This window comes from Rhineura floridana, chromosome 1 (assembly GCF_030035675.1).
Source record: "Rhineura floridana isolate rRhiFlo1 chromosome 1, rRhiFlo1.hap2, whole genome shotgun sequence".
NCBI lineage: Eukaryota > Metazoa > Chordata > Lepidosauria > Squamata > Rhineuridae > Rhineura > Rhineura floridana.
The window spans coordinates 263,962,903-263,971,879 of NC_084480.1; the positions used below are offsets into that span (position 1 = coordinate 263,962,903).

Consider the following 8,977-nt stretch of genomic DNA (forward strand, 5'->3'; position numbering starts at 1 on the left):
TACTGGGAGGAAGGGCAGGATATAAATCAAATAATAAATAATAACTAAATAAACACCTGAAGCCACCTTCTGTTTGATAACACTCACACATTTTCTTCTCGCCAAGTACAGTATTCCAGAAAAAAGTAATCTGTTGCTATGTCTGTAGTAAATTGAAGAATGCTTTTAAACATGGAGATGTTTTGCAAATTATTGTGGTAATATATAATGGTGTAACTGAAAGAGATAAGGCAGATGTGAGAAACCTGTGGCCCTCCAGCTGTTTGGGGCTCCCAGTTCTCATCAGCTTCAGTCAGCATGGCCAATAATCCAGCAACAGCTGGAGGGTCATAGGTTCACCATCCCCAGTATAAGGGGTTGCATAGAGTGCAGGGAGATCAAAGGACAAGACTGTATGGCTAGGAAGTGGGTTTACTTGCCATAAACTCTATAAACTTAGCCTGAATGTACACACCACAAAGCTACACACTTGACATTACATCTTCTCCTGCATGATGTCTAGTAAACTAAAATGTGTTTGGTGACATTACTGTATTGCTAGTTTTCCTGTTCCCACTCAACTCTATTGTTTTATGGGACAGGTAGTCTCACAATGCAATTATGTCATGCAATGTCTGTTTCCAGAGAAGACATGTGGAGTTGCTATTTCTGCCAACTGCTCCATGATTTCATCCTTGTGTTAGGGGGATTTTTTGTTAATTATATTTTAATGTAACAGAGAAACTTACACCAAATGGCTGTATACTGTATATAGTTAAATATAGTTAAAGCCAGTATGATAGTTTGTAATTTTGCTAAATAAGTTGATGGGGAAAATGGAAATATTGTTTGATTTAACATAAAATCCCTTTCATATGTTACTCATGTGTAGGGTATTTCTGTGTTGACTTGGAGAGTGGGGCCATGCTTTTAGTCCCACCTGATATTGCAATATCTTTCTGCAACAGCCACATGAACATCCACATGTTCTGTGTTTTTAACTACATGTAGTTTTATTTGTAAGCTGCCCTGAGTTCCAGTTTGGAAAAAGGGCGGGGTAAAAATAAAGTTTCATTCATTCATTCACATAACTGGGGGTCCTGATTGCATGGAGCTCCTATATGCAACCAGGAACTTATACTTATGCACAATGTGTGACTGTTGTAGAAACAAGTTGCTGTTTTAGGGGTGGAGTTAAAAGTGCAGCCCTGCTCCTCAGTCAACATGGGAATACGTTACATATGAGTGCTCTGTGAAAATTGCTTTAGCCATGAGAGCAGAGCTTGGAAAAGTTACTTTTCTGAACTACAACTCCCATCAGCCCCAGCCAGCATGGCCACTGGATTGGGCTGACGGGAGTTTGTAGTTCAAAAAAATAACTTTTCCAAGCTCTGCATGAGAGAATGTTAATGTGGATTCAACAGAGACTTTTAAATCTCCAACTAGATTTAAATCTATGACCCATCTAAGTTACAAACAACCAGCCTCGCTTTTTCCTCTCTTCTCCCTTGCTTGAATCGTTCATAGCTGGAACTAACAGTAGCAAACATGTTTTAAATAAGGGCTAACATATCTTGCAGAAGCCACTAGCGGCCAAGTTTGTGAAACATATAGTTGAAACTAATTAATGTGTTTCTAGTTCTTAACACCCCAAAGACCTGAAGGTAGTAGTTTGATAATTACTGTTCTTCATATTTAGAGAGAAAGTGGAGATGATTAGAAAATGCTGCAGCATCATGCAGGTCAACTGTGCATCGTTATTAGCGCCATTTAATGCATTTTAATGGTAGCTGATAAGATGCAAAGTGCTATGTAAGCCAAAAGTAGATGTTTGATTCCATTATGCATTAAACGTGCAGGCACAAATGGGTCCCATATTTGCATTTTTTGTCATTTGAGTTTCAGTACTGAAGCTTGGTCTCACATGAACCTAGACAATATAATTGTTTGGGGAATTACTTCTGCTGATGCCAGCAACCCTTAATGTTTAGGAAACGTAGGTTTTTTGCCAGGTCAGGTGACACCCTGTGCTCTTACGAAGTTAAAAAAAGAGAGGTGATTTTGTATACTTCCTCCTTAAAGGAATAATGGAATTGTTAGCCTTAATAGAATTAATAATGGAATTATTAGCCTTAATAGTGGAATTACTAGCCTTAAAGGCTAATGGAATTAAAGGTGGTTTTTTTTTTATGCATTTCAGCTTAGTGCTCAACTTGTGTTGCTGAATGCTTTAATCAGAGGGGTTTGTCTTTCACCATTCAACACAGAAGCGAAGGGCCATTAAAGTGTGTGATGCCTTAATAGAAAGGAAGTGGAATGCTACAAAAGGAAAAAGTGTTGTGTCCTGTTCTCTGTATGGTTCATGATGCCATTGGGCCTGTGGGCCTTGATGTCAAGTGGATAATCAGAGACTGTTGCAAACCATGCCAGATGAATGGCAAAATATGGAAATATTCTAAATGTAACTGGTGCTTAATTTGTAACATGCTAGAAAAATTACTTGGTACAAGACCAACAGTTATTTATTTCTTTTCAGGCCAAGTTCAGGGGAAAATTGTATTTGCTAAGGTGGCGTACAGGGGTCTCATGTTCCAGGATTCTGATAATGTCTTCTAAAGGAATTTGAGAATTCCCATTGGAAGAAAAGCATTGATACAAACTCGGTGCAGGTGAACAGGCCCAACATTATTGACTTTTAGGAGGAATTTGAAAACATTCCTGTTTATCCAGGCATTTGATGGCTGAAGGAGACTGATCTTAGCAACCTGAATATCACTGAACAGAAGAACTGTTTTTAGAATGTTTTTAGAATTGTTTTTATCGACAGTTGTTTTTGGAATGTTTTAAAATATTTTTAGAATTTTTGAAATTGTTGTTTAAATTGTTTTGTTTGGTTCCTTCGGGAAGAAGGGCAGGATATAAGGTTAATAAATAAATAACGAAACAATAGTAGAAGAGCTGAGTTGATTTTTTGTAAGGTTCAGTTTTCATTGTAAAATTATCATGTTGGAAGAGTGAGAACCTTTCCTTGAACAATTAGCAAATTGTGTGGAAATGTAAACTGTTTTTGGATTTTGATTTGCTTTTTGACAGAGGCCTAGAATAAGGGTGGAGATGCATTTATTCTTGTGCCAGTTCCACTGCATCTCCACCTCTTGTTTCTGAAAACGGGGACATAGAACACCAGTCAAGCTCTGCCTCTTTTCACTCTAAAACCTTGGCTGGATTGCTGCAGTGTTGCTGTTTTTAATTCAACTTCAGGCAGATTTTGCAACTGATTGCTAGATCAATCCATTTGTCTTTCAGGTGTGACCAGTGGGAATGATTTGCTGTAGACTCAAGCGGAGACAGCGGGTAGAAGAAACACATTCACTGTTCTACCGGTTCCACCTCTCTCTTCTGAAATGGGGGCACATGATGTTAGTCAAACCATACCCCTTTTTACTGTAAAACCTGGTAGGAGCAGCTTGAGTGCATTTTTTAAAAGTCACCTTCAAAAAGTTTTCACAACTGATTGACAGATCAATCCATTCCCCCTCAAGGAGTGTCTAATAGAAATACTTTGATCTGGCGATTAGACTAATATGTTTACAGGCAGTGATTGGCCCAACCCTTTGCTGTGGGCAGTCCTGATAGGTCTGAAGTCAGCAGTGGGGAAGGGATGTGTGGCCATCAGAGGGTAGAGTTGCTTCAAAACCATTGACTGCTTTTGAAGCAACTAGTGTGCCCACAGCCTAAGTATCTGCAGGGGACACTGGGTGTCCTGCCTAAACTGGTTGAAGTCAGATGCAGACATGGTGTGCTTTTCTTTAATAGGTTTAACAGAAAATTTCACTACATAATTCATTAATCAGCTTACAGGTTACACAGGATTCAGCATCTTTACCAGATGCTTTATAACTAGGCATGACTATACTGCACTAAGACATCATCACAGCAATTAGACATGCCCCTTTACTAGCCTTAAGTAAAGATGGGTGGGCTCCCTACTTGTGTGAGAAAAGTGTCGTGGTTGGGAACACATGCACACGTGAGCACTCCTGAGGGACAGCAGGAACTCTTTGAGCCTGCCAGTGCCACAGCCTATGTGTCCAAGGCATGGGCAGCTGGACCACTTCAGCAAGGTCCTCCTCCTCAGGAAGAGGGCTGTGTGGTGAGCGGCAGTGTGGTGAGCAAGGAAGTGGGGTGAAGGGAAGGTGAAGAGGCAACTTCCTGATTGGACAGCACCTCATCAGTAGTAATTGGATCTACGGGAGTGAAGCTGTCACTGTCAACAGCACAGGAGCCTTCAAGCTCAACAAGGTTTGAATGTATGTCACTAGGACCTTCCCCCAAGTCCAAGTCTGTTTCTTGGTTGTCCTCATCACTCCAAGACCTTTCCACAGGGCTCATGACACGGGGCACCCAGGGGAATTCTGTAGTTCCTGAGCCTTGGGAACAAAGGAGTTGTGCAATCCTTGAATTTGACCAAACCCAAATAAGCTGTCCAACTAACTGAACTTAAACAATGTCCCTTTATTAATTAAAATTATGGATTTGCTTCCTTTCTGACACTTAAGCTAGGGAATTAGTGACAAATAAAACTCCAGCAAAAAAGGGGGATATTAAGAATACATGAACATATGAAGAGCCCTGCTGAATCAGACCACAAAGGTCTGTCTCATCCAGCATCCTGTTCTCACAGTGGCCATCCAAAAGCCTATGGAAAGGTTGCAAGTGATTCTGGTATACAGAAGCATGCTGCTTCCAACAGTAAAAGTAAACCTAGGCATCATGGCTAGCAGCCAGCGACATCTATCTTGGTAGCCATCACTACATCTTGTGGGAATGAATCTACAGTGACTCTACACTGTGTGAAGAAATTATTTCTTTTCTAAACTATTTATTGCTTCCCATTTGTGTGTATCTCATGATAGCCGCCCTGGGCTCCTACTGGGAGGAAGGGTATGATAAAAATCTAATTAATAATCAAAATAATAATTATTAGTGGCAGAATTGTATAAATTTCTAATTTTCTCTGTTATCTTTGTAGGGCTTGGCCCTAATAAACTTATAAGGGAAGTAAAAGTATCTTCTGATTCTCAAAGGCTCAGTTTGTAAGATAATATTACTCTTATTTTAAAATGTACAAAAGAGGCTGTTCTGTGCACTTCTGTGGTATCTTCTGTTGAGAAGGAATAAAGGTTAAAAGGCACTTGATCAAAGAATAAATATTTAGCATCAGCTGAAAGTATGCAACAACTGTAATTCCCCATTTAGTGTTCTTCAGGTTCAAAAAAGATATGTTTCAGGTCTCAGTCTGGAGATAATCGAGTGGAACATCAAGTTGTGAATCCTAGCTATTTGTGGTTCATAACTTTGTGTGTGGTCTCATATCAGATGGGAAGAACAGTTCAATCTGTATCTTAAGTCAGATAGAAAGGTCATGGGGGAATCTCATGCACTGTGTGTGCATCAACAATTTTGTATCCTGTCTTCACAACTTATGTGCTGGATACTGTTCTCAGTTCTGGCTCCAGTGCTCAGCCCTGATTGCTGGATGGAAAGCATCTAGCTGGAAGGACTGTCATATGGCAGCCGGCTTCTTGCATGCTGATGTGCAATGCCGGATTGACGTTTAGGACTGAAGGGTGAGATTCACAATCCTTGCAACTCCCAGCATTTACAAAAAGAAATGTGCTGAAAGTGATTAACTGGAAAAGATAGAAATGGCTTCCTTGTTGGGAATATACAATTTGATAAATGGGTTGACCATGCATTACATGGCCTATTTACTGTTTTAGGTTTGGGAGCACCTGTCAGAGGTACAGATACACAGTCTGGGGTCACTGGAAACCAGATACATGGCTTCCCTCACATTTCAGATAGTCATGACAGCTCCATTTTATAGCACTCTCTAAGTGCCCATCTAATAGTAGGTACAACCTAAACATGATTGCCTTCTCTAAATTAAAACAGTAATTACTCCTCTAAGACATCCAATATATTTCCTCCAGTGTCTAATTAAGGTGTTAAGTCTTTCCCTTTTCAGCATGAGTGAAAGAACCCAAAGAATCCAGCCTGTACAAAACTGTTCAAGAACTATATTTTATTGCATCTAATGCAACAATTTGTTTCTATTGCCATTCTTCACATTCCACAGCCTCCTCTTACTCCTGTTTAACTCATTTCATGCACAAAAAGTGTGTTGCTTATGCAAATATGTCAATAGGTTCTTATAAGTGCCACATTTTGTTTCCATTAAGTGAGAACATTAAAGCCAATTAGTGCATTACTTAATGTGGTGTAAAATGATTAGCATATGGAAAGTCAATTAACAAGATAAAATTTGCAGTAATGCCTTAAAGGTGAATTACAACTTTAAAAAAAAATTGCAGAAAATCAAATGGGCCAGTTTCAAGGCAATAGATTTGGATGATATCAGAGTGGCATCTGTGTTATAACATTAGTTAAAGGTGTGTGAAATTTCATGGGTGGAACTGACTGTGTGGTTTGAAAGGGACAAAGGACCCCGCTATCACTCACCTTGTTATCCGTATCTTGTTCTATCCCCTCCCATCACCCCTGCTTCAGCCTCAACATCTCCCATTCAAAGTTGTGTGGCTCTCTGGCTTTGGTAGGGGAAGGGAGTGATACACTGCCTTTGACATCCTCTGAGACATCCGTTTCCTAGCATCAGGATGTTAAATGGGAAGCATTATTGTGTTATATATGAAACTACAAAAGCAATTCTCATTCTTTCAAAACTAGGGTGCAATGTCAGAGACATAACTTTTTAAGACTGACATTTAACAGACTGTAAACTGTAAAAAGCTAATTATAAAATTATGTCCCTTATATGATCTAGCAATATTATATGATTACTTCTTGTCCTGCAGTATGATGGTGTAGGCAATGTCTGCATTGGTGAAGACAGCTTATTCTTTCCCAACATGATTTGTTTGTTCTTCTACATCTGCACTTGAGTAGCGAGAGTTCTGTAAGGAATGCTGACTCCCATATATTACTCACCACCCTCAGAAAGGAGGAGAAAACCTTTGTGCTTGCTCTTACTTAAATGGGGCACAGAAAGAGGCCCTTTCCATGATTGCATCAAACTCTGGAATTCCCTGCTAGGGAGAATTGTCAGGCCATTCCTTCTTCTTTTTCTTCCTCTAGGTGAAAACTTTCCTACGTGCAGGAGTTTTCCATGGCTTTGAATGATAGCTAATCAAAGTTATCAACAATCACCCTTTTAAATAATTGCAGTTTTAGTTGTATTCATTAATTTTATACTATCTAGTATTTTTATAGTGATTGTTGGATTTTTATGCTGTATGTTACTTTGCAAAGAATTTATTCTAGTGGCAAAGTGGCTAAAGTTTATTGAAACCAGTCTCTTGCTACAAACTTGAGTTCAAGAGGTTTGGACATGGCAGGTAGTGGGAGAAGAAATAATTCACAGATATTATAATAGTTTTAATTTTGAATGACCAGAATTTATCTCTAGGCTGACAGGACTATGTCTGGCTCTTTGAGGTGAGCTAGGAACTGGGAGCCAGATCTTGTGTACAAAAAATAAGGCTGCAATCCTAACCCTGCCTATCTGGTTACAAGCCCCAATGAATTAATTGGCATTACTTCTAAATAGAAGTAAAGAGGGATGGGTGAGAAATTTGATTCAGTTCGCACTGTTTGGAACAATATGTTAACCGAAACACAGGCATCCTTAAAATGTGCAGTTCTTTGGATTTTGCAATGCAGTTTTCCAGCCAGGCAATGAGTACAAAAGTGCATATGCTAGGGTAAAAATGCACATAAAATGCATATATTAATCAAAATAACATACAAAATGCATTATATCAGAGTAAATTGCTTGCAAAAATGTGTATATTGATCAAAGTTGCATAGAAAAATATGTTTATTATGAGAAATCTGCACTAAAATTCTGACATATTTTCATGAGGATTTTTTTTAAAAAAAATCACAAATTGTTGTGGAAATGTGGAGAACTGAATTTAAGACTGTAAAAATGAACAACTTGGAGAACTGAAATAGATAGATTTGTCCATCCCTAATTGTAAGTTGCCTATGGCCATACTACCTTGAACATGCCTGATCTCGTCTGATCTCAGAAACTAAGCAGGATCAGGCCTGGTTAGTACTTGGATGGGACACTGCCTGGGAATACAGGGTGCCATAGGCTTAGAGTAAGGCAGTGAATGTTAAACCACCTCTTAATACCTCTTACCATGAAAACCCTATGAATATATCCAAAAAAGATTCATAGGGTCGCCATAAGTCATAATCGACTTGAAGGCATATAATCGACTTGAAGGCAATTGTAAGTCATCCCTAATTGCAAGTCAACACCTAAGGACAAACCAGGAGGGACAAGACAGAAGTCTGGACTGAATAACCAAGGATATGTGAACATGTCACAGCTTAGGAAGACTGTGTTGCTCCAGCATGGCTAAACTAGAATAGGAAGCCCCCTATTTATACTCCTCCATGCCCTGGCGGATCCAATGGCTAGCCTGCGTAGGAAGCATCAGTCCAGAGCAATAAAATTCATTGAGAAGTTGCCATCTGCAGCTCACCATACAGAGGAGATGCATGCATATCCAACTGCTCCTTACAATAGGTGATTCAGAGCAATATCATTCATTGCTGCATTTTTCAAAATTAACATTGATATCCTGTTTGGGACAGCATGAGCATGTGGGTGGCTGTATTCTAACTTAAACCTGATATGTGTGTTGTACAGTTCATGATCCCCGAGGTCAGTGGCTTGAGCTGGAAGCTGACACTTGAACTGTAGCAAGCAGACAGTACTGCTCTGTCACCCATGAAAAGGTAGAAGGCAAGAATGTGCATCTGATAAATGTTTTGTTCAGTTTTTCATTTCATTTTTTGCACCACCTTTCATTTTGTTTTCTGTTCATTGTCTCATTTGTTTAATTACCAGTACATTATTGTTTCATTCATTTCATTTCTACACTGATTACAATGGCCTGCA

The 8,977-nt window shown here is 39.3% G+C and overlaps 1 pseudogene; it reads left to right on the forward strand.

The window, feature by feature from the left end:
• Positions 1 to 8,045: 8,045 nt before the first annotated feature.
• On the forward strand, positions 8,046 to 8,164 carry LOC133375728 (5S ribosomal RNA; annotated as a pseudogene).
• Positions 8,165 to 8,977: the final 813 nt, after the last annotated feature.